Source organism: Periplaneta americana, chromosome 9, assembly GCF_040183065.1.
Source record: "Periplaneta americana isolate PAMFEO1 chromosome 9, P.americana_PAMFEO1_priV1, whole genome shotgun sequence".
NCBI classification, from domain to species: Eukaryota; Metazoa; Arthropoda; class Insecta; order Blattodea; family Blattidae; genus Periplaneta; species Periplaneta americana.
In genome coordinates, this window is record NC_091125.1 from 127,038,807 (window position 1) to 127,049,843 (window position 11,037).

The 11,037-nt window shown below is 34.6% G+C and overlaps 1 protein-coding gene across 3 annotated transcripts in view; it reads left to right on the forward strand.

Moving 5' to 3' along the window:
* The window catches only part of LOC138706464 (uncharacterized), a 61,625-nt gene that overhangs the window by 29,635 nt on the left and 20,953 nt on the right, over positions 1 to 11,037 (forward strand). For all 3 annotated transcript variants that reach the window (XR_011334001.1, XM_069835793.1, XM_069835794.1), the window contains exons 8-9: positions 573 to 624; positions 4,428 to 10,695. The gene's annotated coding sequence lies outside the window, so the exon portion shown is untranslated. The remainder of the gene's footprint in view (positions 1 to 572; positions 625 to 4,427; positions 10,696 to 11,037) is intronic.

The following is an 11,037-nucleotide window of genomic DNA, read 5'->3' on the forward strand; positions in this document are numbered from 1 at the left end:
CTTCTCGCAAAATAGAAAATGGAGAAAAGATAAGTGAACAACTAAAACACTACATTGAGAGTAGAAAATGAGAAATAATGTGTTCAAGTATTTTTAAGATAGTTTCACTTATTTACCTGCAGATGACACCAAATCACATTTTTTAAAAAGCACTAATTGATCTGCTGTTGCATAACTCCGTCCAAATATCAGTCTAGGTCGAATATAATTCCGTTTCCAAACTCTGGCAATATGTCCCCGCGGAAACGAAACAATATGATTATTGTGTGGAAAATCTCGAGGCAAATTAAATAGAGAATGAAGCGAGGCGGAGCGTGTGACAAACCACTTCTTCGTCTGTTGTCTTAGTACTATGGGTGGTATCATCATATTATATTAAACTGGGACAATTTTATCCGTATTGGGTTTTGCTTAAGCGTTTTACGTTAAAAGGACGAAAATGTCACATTAGTAGTATGACAGCCCTGTACACAGTCCACAATTCATAATGCCGTAATTTGGTCAAAAATTAAATTACGTAATTAGGTTTGTCTAAAATTAATTTAATTTTTATGAGTATTTCTCCTTTTCAGGTAATCTTACAGAGAATCCTTCAATATCCGAAAGGATGTTTGCAAATCTTGAGTAAGTACATATATGTGCATGTATTTATATTTCGTTCCATAATGTCTGACAAGAAAAGTAAACATTGCTGGCAGAGGAAAAGAGAAGTAGCCTATAGTTGCTGTTCAACCAATGGCAGAGGTCACATTTCCACGCTTATCTTGAAGTTAGGCGGGGATAGAACCCTTCAAATAAATAAATAAATAAATAAATGTATTAATAAATAAATAAATAAATAAATAAATAAATCAATGAATGAATTTAAGAATGAATGAATCAATGAATGAACAAATAAATAAATAACTAAATAAATCACTAACTAAATAACTAACTAAATAACTAAATAAATAAGTCTGTAAGTAAGTAAATAAGCAAATAAATAAATAAATAAATAAAGTGGTGGAAATTACAATATAAAGAGTGATCTTAAATATTTTGACTATTTCAAAGAAAAAATTTCTGCTTCTTTCTAATAAAATAAGTTTTCTTCTTTCTTAATGAAATGAACTCTACCAAATCCTTCCATTAGAACACTGATATCCAAGCACCTAGCTTTGTTTTGTTTTGGCATGTTTCGCTGAAAGCAGACCTGCAGTTGTACGCCGTGCTATACGCTGTTGCGGATTGCTTGGAGCCTTTAGATAACCAAACGCAGGACTCTAGTGATTTCATAGAATTGGATACATTTGGGAATTAATACCACAGTCAGGGGTACTTCAGAATTAGACTATGTTAATTTAATTATTTCTGTCTTCGTACTCCCGAATAATAAAGCATATATTATAATGTCACAACCGTTTTTCCTTTATGGCTGATCCACAATAAATCGGGAACGGAAATGACAACGAGAACGAGAACGGAAATATTGTTAAATTGAATGTATTTAAATGTGAGCATTCACAATTAACAAGAAGCTTGCCGAATCCCGAGAACGTGAAAGTTAAGGCTGGTTCACAATAAACCGGGAACGAGAACCAGAATGAGAACGAGAAGTAGAGGACGTGAATATGAAAATGTTTGATTCACAATAAACCGAGAACGTAGACGACTATGCATATCGATATGCATGTCAATAAGATATGTAAAGTCGATATTACGCATTCTGATGATATTTGTGTATAATTGACCAATGGCGTACTCTCATGAGTACAAGGCAGCCAACATAAACACAGGTTAACCAACTTCGAAATTTCAACTGGTACGGTACTATAAATATGCCCATGCATCTTTATTGTCACAACCTATTTTAAGTCTACCATAACGTAAAATAATTAGAGAAGATACATTTGTAATAGAACAAAAATGAACACAACAGTAGTTATTGAATTGAAGCATGAATATGTAGTGTGTAATACAACCAATACAGTATAAAATATGATTCACTTACGATCGTGTTCAAAGATGCAGCTATTGAAAGCCACGTATTCTCCCTCATTTTACCATCTTCATACGAGGCGCGCCGCTTATCGTAAACGTGAGAGACCGATATCAATTCTTCCCACTCTTTCAAAAGCATTAGAACATATTGTACATGGACAACTTATGAACTATCTCGACGAACACAAACTCCTTGATGACTATCAATCGGGTTTTAGACATGGACACAGCACTTCTACAGCCCTACTTAAAGTGACTGAGGACATCCGTGAAGCTATGGATAGGGGTGAAGTAACGGCACTAACTCTTCTCGATTTCAGCAATGCCTTTGGTTCTGTTGATATCGACTTGCTTCTTGCAAAGATGAAGGCTTTGCACCTGTCAGACAATACCTTGAGCTGGATGGACTCCTACCTACGTGACCGCCAACAGTATGTTTCACTTGATAATCAATTCTCCCAATGGAGATGCACAAAGGCGGGAGTGCCGCAGGGCTCCGTATTAGGACCACTACTTTTCTCTATCTACATTAATGACGTATCAAAGAACTTATAGTATTGCCGATATCACCTCTATGCCGACGACCTACAACTTTACATACATTCCAGACCCAATACGATCAATGAATCGATTGACAAGTTAAATTGTGACCTAGCCACTGTCTCCACTTGGGCGGCCAATTTCGGACTCGCACTTAATCCAAGTAAGACTCAAGCCATAATTATTGGACATAAGCGTTTAGTTAACTCCCTTAATAACAGTAATCTTTCAGTTGTTAACCTTAACAACACGCTAATCCCTTATTCATCTGTCGTAAAAAATCTTGGCTTCTTTTTTGATAATAATCTAAGTTGAAATTTTCAAGTTAAAGAAACGATAAAAAAAAATCTGTTCCTCCATTCACTGTTTGAGTCGCTTGAGAAACTTCTTGCCCCAGCAACTAAAACTTACCCTAGTGCAAACCCTAGTAACGCCGCACTTCGATTATTGTGACGTTTTGTTAAGTGACCTAAGTTCTGAATTGTCAGTCAAGTTACAGCGAGCTCAGAATATGTGCGTCAGATACGTGTGCAACATCCGACGGTATGATCACATATCACCGTCCTTCGCAAGTCTCTCGTGGCTCCGACTTAAAGAACGTAGAACTTTACACTCTTTGTCTTTACTCTTTCGAATTCTGCACACTTCAACACCAAATTACCTTTCGTCTCGTTTCTCTTATCTATACTCTAACCACGACGTAAATACCAGATCACTTATCTGTGGCACGCTAAGTATACCTCTTCATAGAACATCTTGTTATTCATCATCTTTTACAATATCCACCTCGCGTCAAATGGAATTCCTTGTCACAAAGTATTAGGGGCTGCAAGACAATAAACACCTTTAAGAACAGCTTAAAAGATAACCTTATTAGCATTTCACTCCAATCATACTGATTTAAACTATCACTGACTACATTGTTACTTTTTTCTTTAGACATCATCCTGATTGTGCTGTATTTTAATTGTCTCGTAATAATCTCTTTCTATTATCTAATATTATTTGAAATATATTAACATTCTATGTATTTTAGTTTAATTCTGCTACACAGTTTATTTCAGTGTTTAATTAATAGTTCATAGTATTTTATTGTTTAATTTGTAAATAACTTTTGTATACATGTAACTCTCATCTAAATCAAATTGTTGGATTCTTTGTAAGTTCATGCATATGTATATACACTTTTTGCTGGTTGAGTGGAAGAGAAGGCCTTACGGCCTTAACTCTGCCAGCTAAAATAAATCATTATTATTATTATTATTATTATTATTATTATTATTATTATTATTATAATATTACAATCTCATCAAATAAAACTTGCTCCATGCTGCACAGCACAGAACAAAATAATGCATAGGTTATGTCAAGGTCTTCTTGCTACAAAATATACGACGACAAAATAGCTTTTAGATGACAATAGAATGAATCTAATGGGCTGTGATCGGAAACGTGAACGCCAAAGTTGAAACTTGGCCAACTCTCCGTTCCCGATCCCGGGATCCGGCAAGCGTTTCGTCAATTCTAAATGCTAACATTTAAATGTACACATTTTAACAATTTTACCGTTTTCGTTTTTGTTCCGATTCTTTTTTCCAGTTTATTGTGAACCAGCCTTTAATTGTCAATACTCACATTTAAATACATTTATTTTAACAGTAGTTCCGTTTTTGTTCTCTTTGTCGTTTCCGTTCCCGGTTTATTGTGAATTAGTCTTTATGCTTTATCACAGATAGTTGGATTCGAAACTGTTTTGTTTTATACACATAATAAATTCTGTCATCCAAGGCCTGCTGTATTAATATAAAATCCACCAGATTTCTAAAATATCTTGAGCATTAAAGTTTCACATTGAAATTATAAAATAGTCTTGGAATCATTTTATTATCACGGTTTTAATATTTCAGATTACCGGATGTACCTGAAGGAAGCGAACCTGGTACACATCCATTACGAGCCCTCTGTATGGAAGAAACTGAACCTGAAGTAGTGATCATTATGGAGAGAACTGAATCTATCGAATGGACAGAAGGAAACGCGAGTGAAAGTTCCTCTCACACCCCGCAAGAAACACAGAATTGCGAAGAACAAATCTCGTCCGAAAAGACGGTAGAGAATAGTTCTGATAATCAGTTGGAACAGAAAGCAACAGAGTGATAATACCACTCGTCGTCCCACGGATTGTGAAATGTTCCAACACAATGAGAATGCATAGAGAATATAGATCAGGTAATTTATGGTAATAGAAAGTGTGCAATGTTTCTGATACTTTTATTTTTTAAATAAATTCTGAGACTATTTAACAGAAAGTATCAGAACGATTGTCTTCCCCATGACTGATGGAATGAGGAGCGATAATTCTGAAACGCAGCAGCAGTAGTAGCAGCAGCAGCAGTATTAGCAGAAGGGCGATAATGTCAATGTTATGTTTTATTTAACGACTCTCGCAACTGCCGAGGTTATATCAGCGTCGCCGGTGTTCCGTAATTTTGTCCCACAGGAGTTCTTTTACATGCCAATAAATCTACTGACATAAGCCTGTCGCATTTAAGCACACTTAAATGCTCGACCTGGTTCGGGATCGAATTCGCAACCTCGGGCATAGAAGGCCAGCGGTATACCAACTGAGCCAACCAGACCGACAAGAAGGGCGACACTTTCAACATCTGCTGTAAGGAGAGTCTCATAACCCATTTCTGTTTCCGCCATGATAGGCAGCATTTTACCGACTGATGCCCGACCTGTCGTCCGGGAGCCAGATACCTCGCTAAGGTAGCCATATGCTATAATTATATATTGAATACCGTGTATTAGTATTAATACTAGCAATAGTAATAATAGTTATTGTGGTAGTTGACGTTTCCTATTGCAAAGATTACTCAGCGTAGAAACTATGTAGGGGAAAGACTGACAAAATTTGCCTAGGGTCTTTCATCAGGGACAGAGTTCTGCATAGTACTGAAAGTCCATGACAAGGACCCAAGTTTTACTTTTGTTCTGGCGGACACCATGTTAAGGATCGTAACACTCTTAGATGGAATTAAAACACCTAACCTCGGACCCAATACCACCGAGGACGACTTTCGACATGCAATACGATTATATTCAAAATTGGAATTAGAGTCATATATTCACATGACTCGTCTCTCCCAAATTAAGCCCACCCTTCCGTCCAATTTTCAATTAGCATGGGCTTAATCATGTCTGGAGATAAAGAGTGAACGTATACAATGATAAAGGCGTCATGTTGTGGATGATATCGGTGTTCGATTAGAACATTCGCATCGAAATCCTTCACGAAGTTAGAGTTAACAAGCGGCGATCAGCCGTAGATCAACACATGATGCTGCAAAATTATTAAAAGCCACAATGAATTGCCAAAATTTCGGAAGTAAAGCATCAACGTGTAAATCTAAATTTACAACACCTGCCTTGCAACAAATGGAGGTCACTTCCGGCAACGTATTTGAAGAGATAAGCATTCTTTTATCACTTTCAAAATTTCAAATTGTAAAGGAAATGTTTCGTTCTACGGTTTATTTCGCATGTTCTAGACTTGTAACCGAGCGCTTAGCGGGCCGCGTGTGTGTAACTGCGCTGTACACTGCCGCTTCCACTATACTTCCACTAGTGTAGAAAGATAAAATGTATGCACTGTATTAGGAGCTGCAAGAAAATAAACACTTTTAAGAATAGGTTAGAGGATAATCTTATCTAAAAATCTTTTCTTTAGTGGTCATTGATAACGGTAATTTCTTTTCTTAGATTTTCCTCTGTATAAGCCTAAATGTCCATCGTTCTCATTTTAATTAATTTATAATATCTAGCTTTATTTTTAAATGCAGTATATTAATTGTTTATTATATTAGTTTAAATTGCTATTCAGTTTGTATTCGACTGTTTAATTCATAATCATGGAAGTTTACTGTTTAATTCATAATTCGTGTAACTATATGTAATTTTTATGGGTCTGACTTGTAAGTTGTTAACTTTATTCATATGCGTGTAGGCTATAATGTTTGCTGGTTTAGTGGAATAGAAGAGAAGATATTACGGTCTTAACTCTGCAAGCTAAAATAAATAATAATCATTATTATTATTATTATTATTATTATTATTATTATTATTATTATTAAAAACTTTGATTTATTGTCTACGTCTGAAATTCGTTGAAAGAACTATTCACTCATCTTTGATCAAATTTAGAATATTCCTATGAAGGTGATGGACTTTAAAGGAAGAGAAAATCCTTACCGTAACTTCCCACGCGAAGGAAATGAAGCTGAGGGGCCCGTATCTTAAATTTAATTAATGTAGAAGTACTCTAACCCCAATACGGCCACCAAGCAAACGTTGTTGGCTATTTTTCGCTGAAGTCGAAATTCGAAGGCAGCACAAAGGGCTCATAACAGTGACTTGTGTGCACGTGGGTTTGTTTCATCCCCCAATTCTAATCCATTCATCCTTCCGAAATAAAAATAGACAGGAATTTTCTTGTGATATAGGACGGTCAATATACAAGAGAAATTATTATCAGTTCTTATTGTTTCCAAATAATAAACAATTTAGTATACTTAAGTTAATCTACAGCGAGATATGTAAAAAATTAATTCAATTTAACCAAAACAGAGTGTAAACATAATTCACCAGACAAAACAATGGACTTTCAATACAAATACTAATCAGAACTTCAAAACATTCTAGAGTTAAAACGTTAAAAGTGTTACAAATTTCAAAAATGGTAATGTGCCTTTATGACAGACTGGACCCGTTTCAACACCGGTGTGGTGTTTTCTTCAGTGTCCTTCGAACTACTGCTGCTCCAGTTGGATTTGATTTCCGGCGTTTGCTGTCGTCAGTGGTGGGGGTGGAATGTTTTAATCAAGTGTTAAAATGAACATAAGAAACAATGAATCACGACGATATAAGTCACTTAGTTCACCAATGACCGGACTACGCGAGTGAAAGTGATCAAGACTGTTCAGAATATAAAATTGAATCAATAATGCTCAAATAAGACGCAATACTTCAATATATACACATAAACATAAATTTTAACTCCAGAAAATTTCAAAGTTTTAATAAAGTGTTAAAGTTAACATAAGAAACAATGAATATTAATCAGAAGTTAGCAATTATTACATTATATGATTAATTTGTGTGTAGCTATACTGCATAGTTAATTATTAAAGAACCATTTAAACCTTTTTAAAAACAACGTAACATTCATAATTTAAGATTCTATCTAACATCACTAAATAGATTAAAACTTTAAAATCAAGATTCCTGTGTAATATCGCAAAATAAATTAAAACTTTAAAACAAAAACTATATAATTAAGTCCTTGGAAAACCTTAGTTGATTTCCAGATTTAGATTCAGTGAGATATAATAGTTACAGTATTATAAAGCTCACATTTTCATTCAGGAGAAAAGAAGAAACTTGATATTTTTAGATTAGTGCTGCATTATTAAAAATACGTAGGGTGCTATGCATAGACATTTCGCTAGAGCGTGCTAAACTAGCCCCAGCTATCGACTGATTACTTGTACAGGATTCATATCATATCATATCGCTAATACTGCTTTATAAATACAAAAAACCTTAGTTCCCTGACCATCCACTGGAAGTCCGCGCTAAGAATGTCTATGAATATGGCCCTTAGTATTTAACTCTTAAGATATGAATAAAACAAATCTGTTCTTCTGATTTATATCGAAAATTAAAAAATGATTGAAAATGAGTAAACAAAGCCCGCGCTAAAAATGTCTACGAATACGGCCCCTAGTTATAAACGAAGGCACTGACTCCGTTTGTGACTCAATTATTATTAGTACGTAGACCTTACATTAATGCGGCCTGGGTTCGATCAGCGGTCAGGCAGTGAAGGAATTTATGGTAGATATAGACGTTGCCTACAACATTTTCTCGGGATACTCCCTTTTCCTCCTCCATTCTATCAACATGCTCCACCTCTTCCTCACTTCATCTCTCATCTGCAATGGTTAAAATTAGGCATGGTTGAAATCTTTGGTTAACGGGTTTCCGATGCTCACATAACTTAAGTAAGTATTTGGAGCTACAGTCCCTGGGACTATTAGGTACTCGTCTGAATATGGGACCTAGTTCTATCAGGACTGAGGGAAGATGGCCAAATTGATACCATCGTATTCACTAATATCATCGAGCTATCTGACGAACTTGAGCATATCATAACATATTTAGGGCACTGATGGGCCAACGTAAGCATATGTAAGTACACGGATCAGTCAAGTGTCTGGCACACGAAAAGCCAACCCAAGGCAAACGAATTCACTTACAAGGGGCCTTCATGTATTTTTCCCATTAATAAGTGGTGCAAGAATTTAAACCATTTTGTAATCTTATTGATACTGAGTATGAAAAAGACAATCATATTTTCACGTCTTCTTGGAGTCATAGAAAATCAAATTTAATTTCTTCTGGGAGTCAAACACAATCAGATTTTATTTATTTTGGAAGTAAAGAGACAATGGGATTTCATACCTGTTATCCATGACTGTAATTGCTCTCAGTTAGCAATTTGTACATGCTCAAAAATAAAAAAATCAAACCAAGTAAAATACCTAGTTATTATAGATCAACATTTACGATGGGATTATCATATAAACCATCTTTGTCTTAAATTACGTAAAACAATTCATAAATTTGTTTTACTAAGACATTTTATGGAAAACATAACACTAAGACAAATATACTTGGGTTTAGTACATACCATCCCACACTATGGTATTATAGAATGGGAGGGGCAATGAAGTTTTCACTCATGCCATTAATATTATTACAGAGGAGAATAATAAAAAATATATATTAAGGTAAAAATGGATTATCATACACGCCTCATACAGACATACATACATACATACATACATACATACAAACAAAGGAATTTAATGTACTGAATATTAAACAAATACGCACTATTAAAATATTACTATAAAAATAATAACTATTATGACCATGGTTACAGTACAAGAAGACACATTATATCATGCCCTTTGTTTCAATCCAAATGCAATTCTGAAGCAGGACTAAGGCATGGCTCATATTTCGGTCCAAGATTGTATAATAACATCATTGAAAACATTCAAAATTAGCATATTCCAATAATAAATTATTTAAAAAGCAAGCACTTCAACTGATTTTAAATCCTAATTAATATACATTATATTACTTCATTATATTATTACATAATATTTTGTATTTATTTTACAATTGTACTACTTCATACTTTTTTATTTTACTTTATTATTGTTTAAAGGGGCCATCGCCCCTTGGGCTTTCTAGTTAACCTACTCTTGTGTGTATTACCTGATATAATTTCATTGTATTTCTTGCATTACTATTTTAGTATACTTCATTTTACATTTGCTTACTTATACTTGATTAATTAAATAAAATAATTATTTTAGTGTGTGTTTAAGTGTGTAAAATTACTTTTTCATTATTTAATGTAAACTCCACACTCCCAGCCACACGTTTTTGCTTCATCGGGAGTGCCAACCAAAAATGTATTATTATTATTATTATTATTATTATTATTATTATTATTATTATATTTTCTGGGAGTAAGAGACTATCAGATTCCGATTCCATTTCTCCTTGAAGTCATACGCAATCAACTTTCATTTCTTCTGGGAGTCAAAGACAAAAAAAATTTCATTTTTTGTGGGAGTCAAGAGAGAATGAGATTTCATTTCTTTTGGGAGTCGGAGACAATGAGATTTCATTTCTACTTAATTATTTAACAGCGGAAGAGCGCTACTTCGGAACTGAGAAAAAGACTTCAAGAGACCAAGAAAATTTTGAAAGTGGTAACGAAATAAACAGTATACAAAGAAATAAATGAATAAATTGTATTTTTTTCATCACACCCATCAATATAGATATCCTTCCGCCTATGTATGTGCAACGGTGACTAAAGATTCACCTTGTAGGAAATTGCGTCATAGCTGCAACTGTGTTTGTCAATTATATTAGATATTAGATGTTAAGCTATGAGCTTTATCAAACCTTGACGGGAAGAACAGACAGAGAGATGTTTAACATTGTAAAACACATCACTTCTTCGTGTGCAACGAACCAGAAACATAGCCTTCTTTCTTCCCGTCTACTGCGCAGATTTTCGTACATCAGGTAAGTATCTTTTAAAACCAAAACTGTGTTATAGTTTATGCAATTAAATTTCCAAGATTTATCAATTTAAATTTATCTACATTATCAAACATATTAGATATCTATCAAACGTTACGAATAGATTGGTGAATGAAGGTACGGGTATTCCGTGGCGGTATACAGTGTTTGGGGACATGTAGGTAAAGCACACATGCTTTCTTGACCTCAGAAGAAAGACCATCACGATCCGGCTGGCTTTTACCCTCGGAAAGAACCAGTATTCAATTTGACAGAAGGCTCAGTGTAGATACCTGGAGCCGTCGAGGAAGTTATGGTGACAAGAAAATCCTGAATAATGTCGAA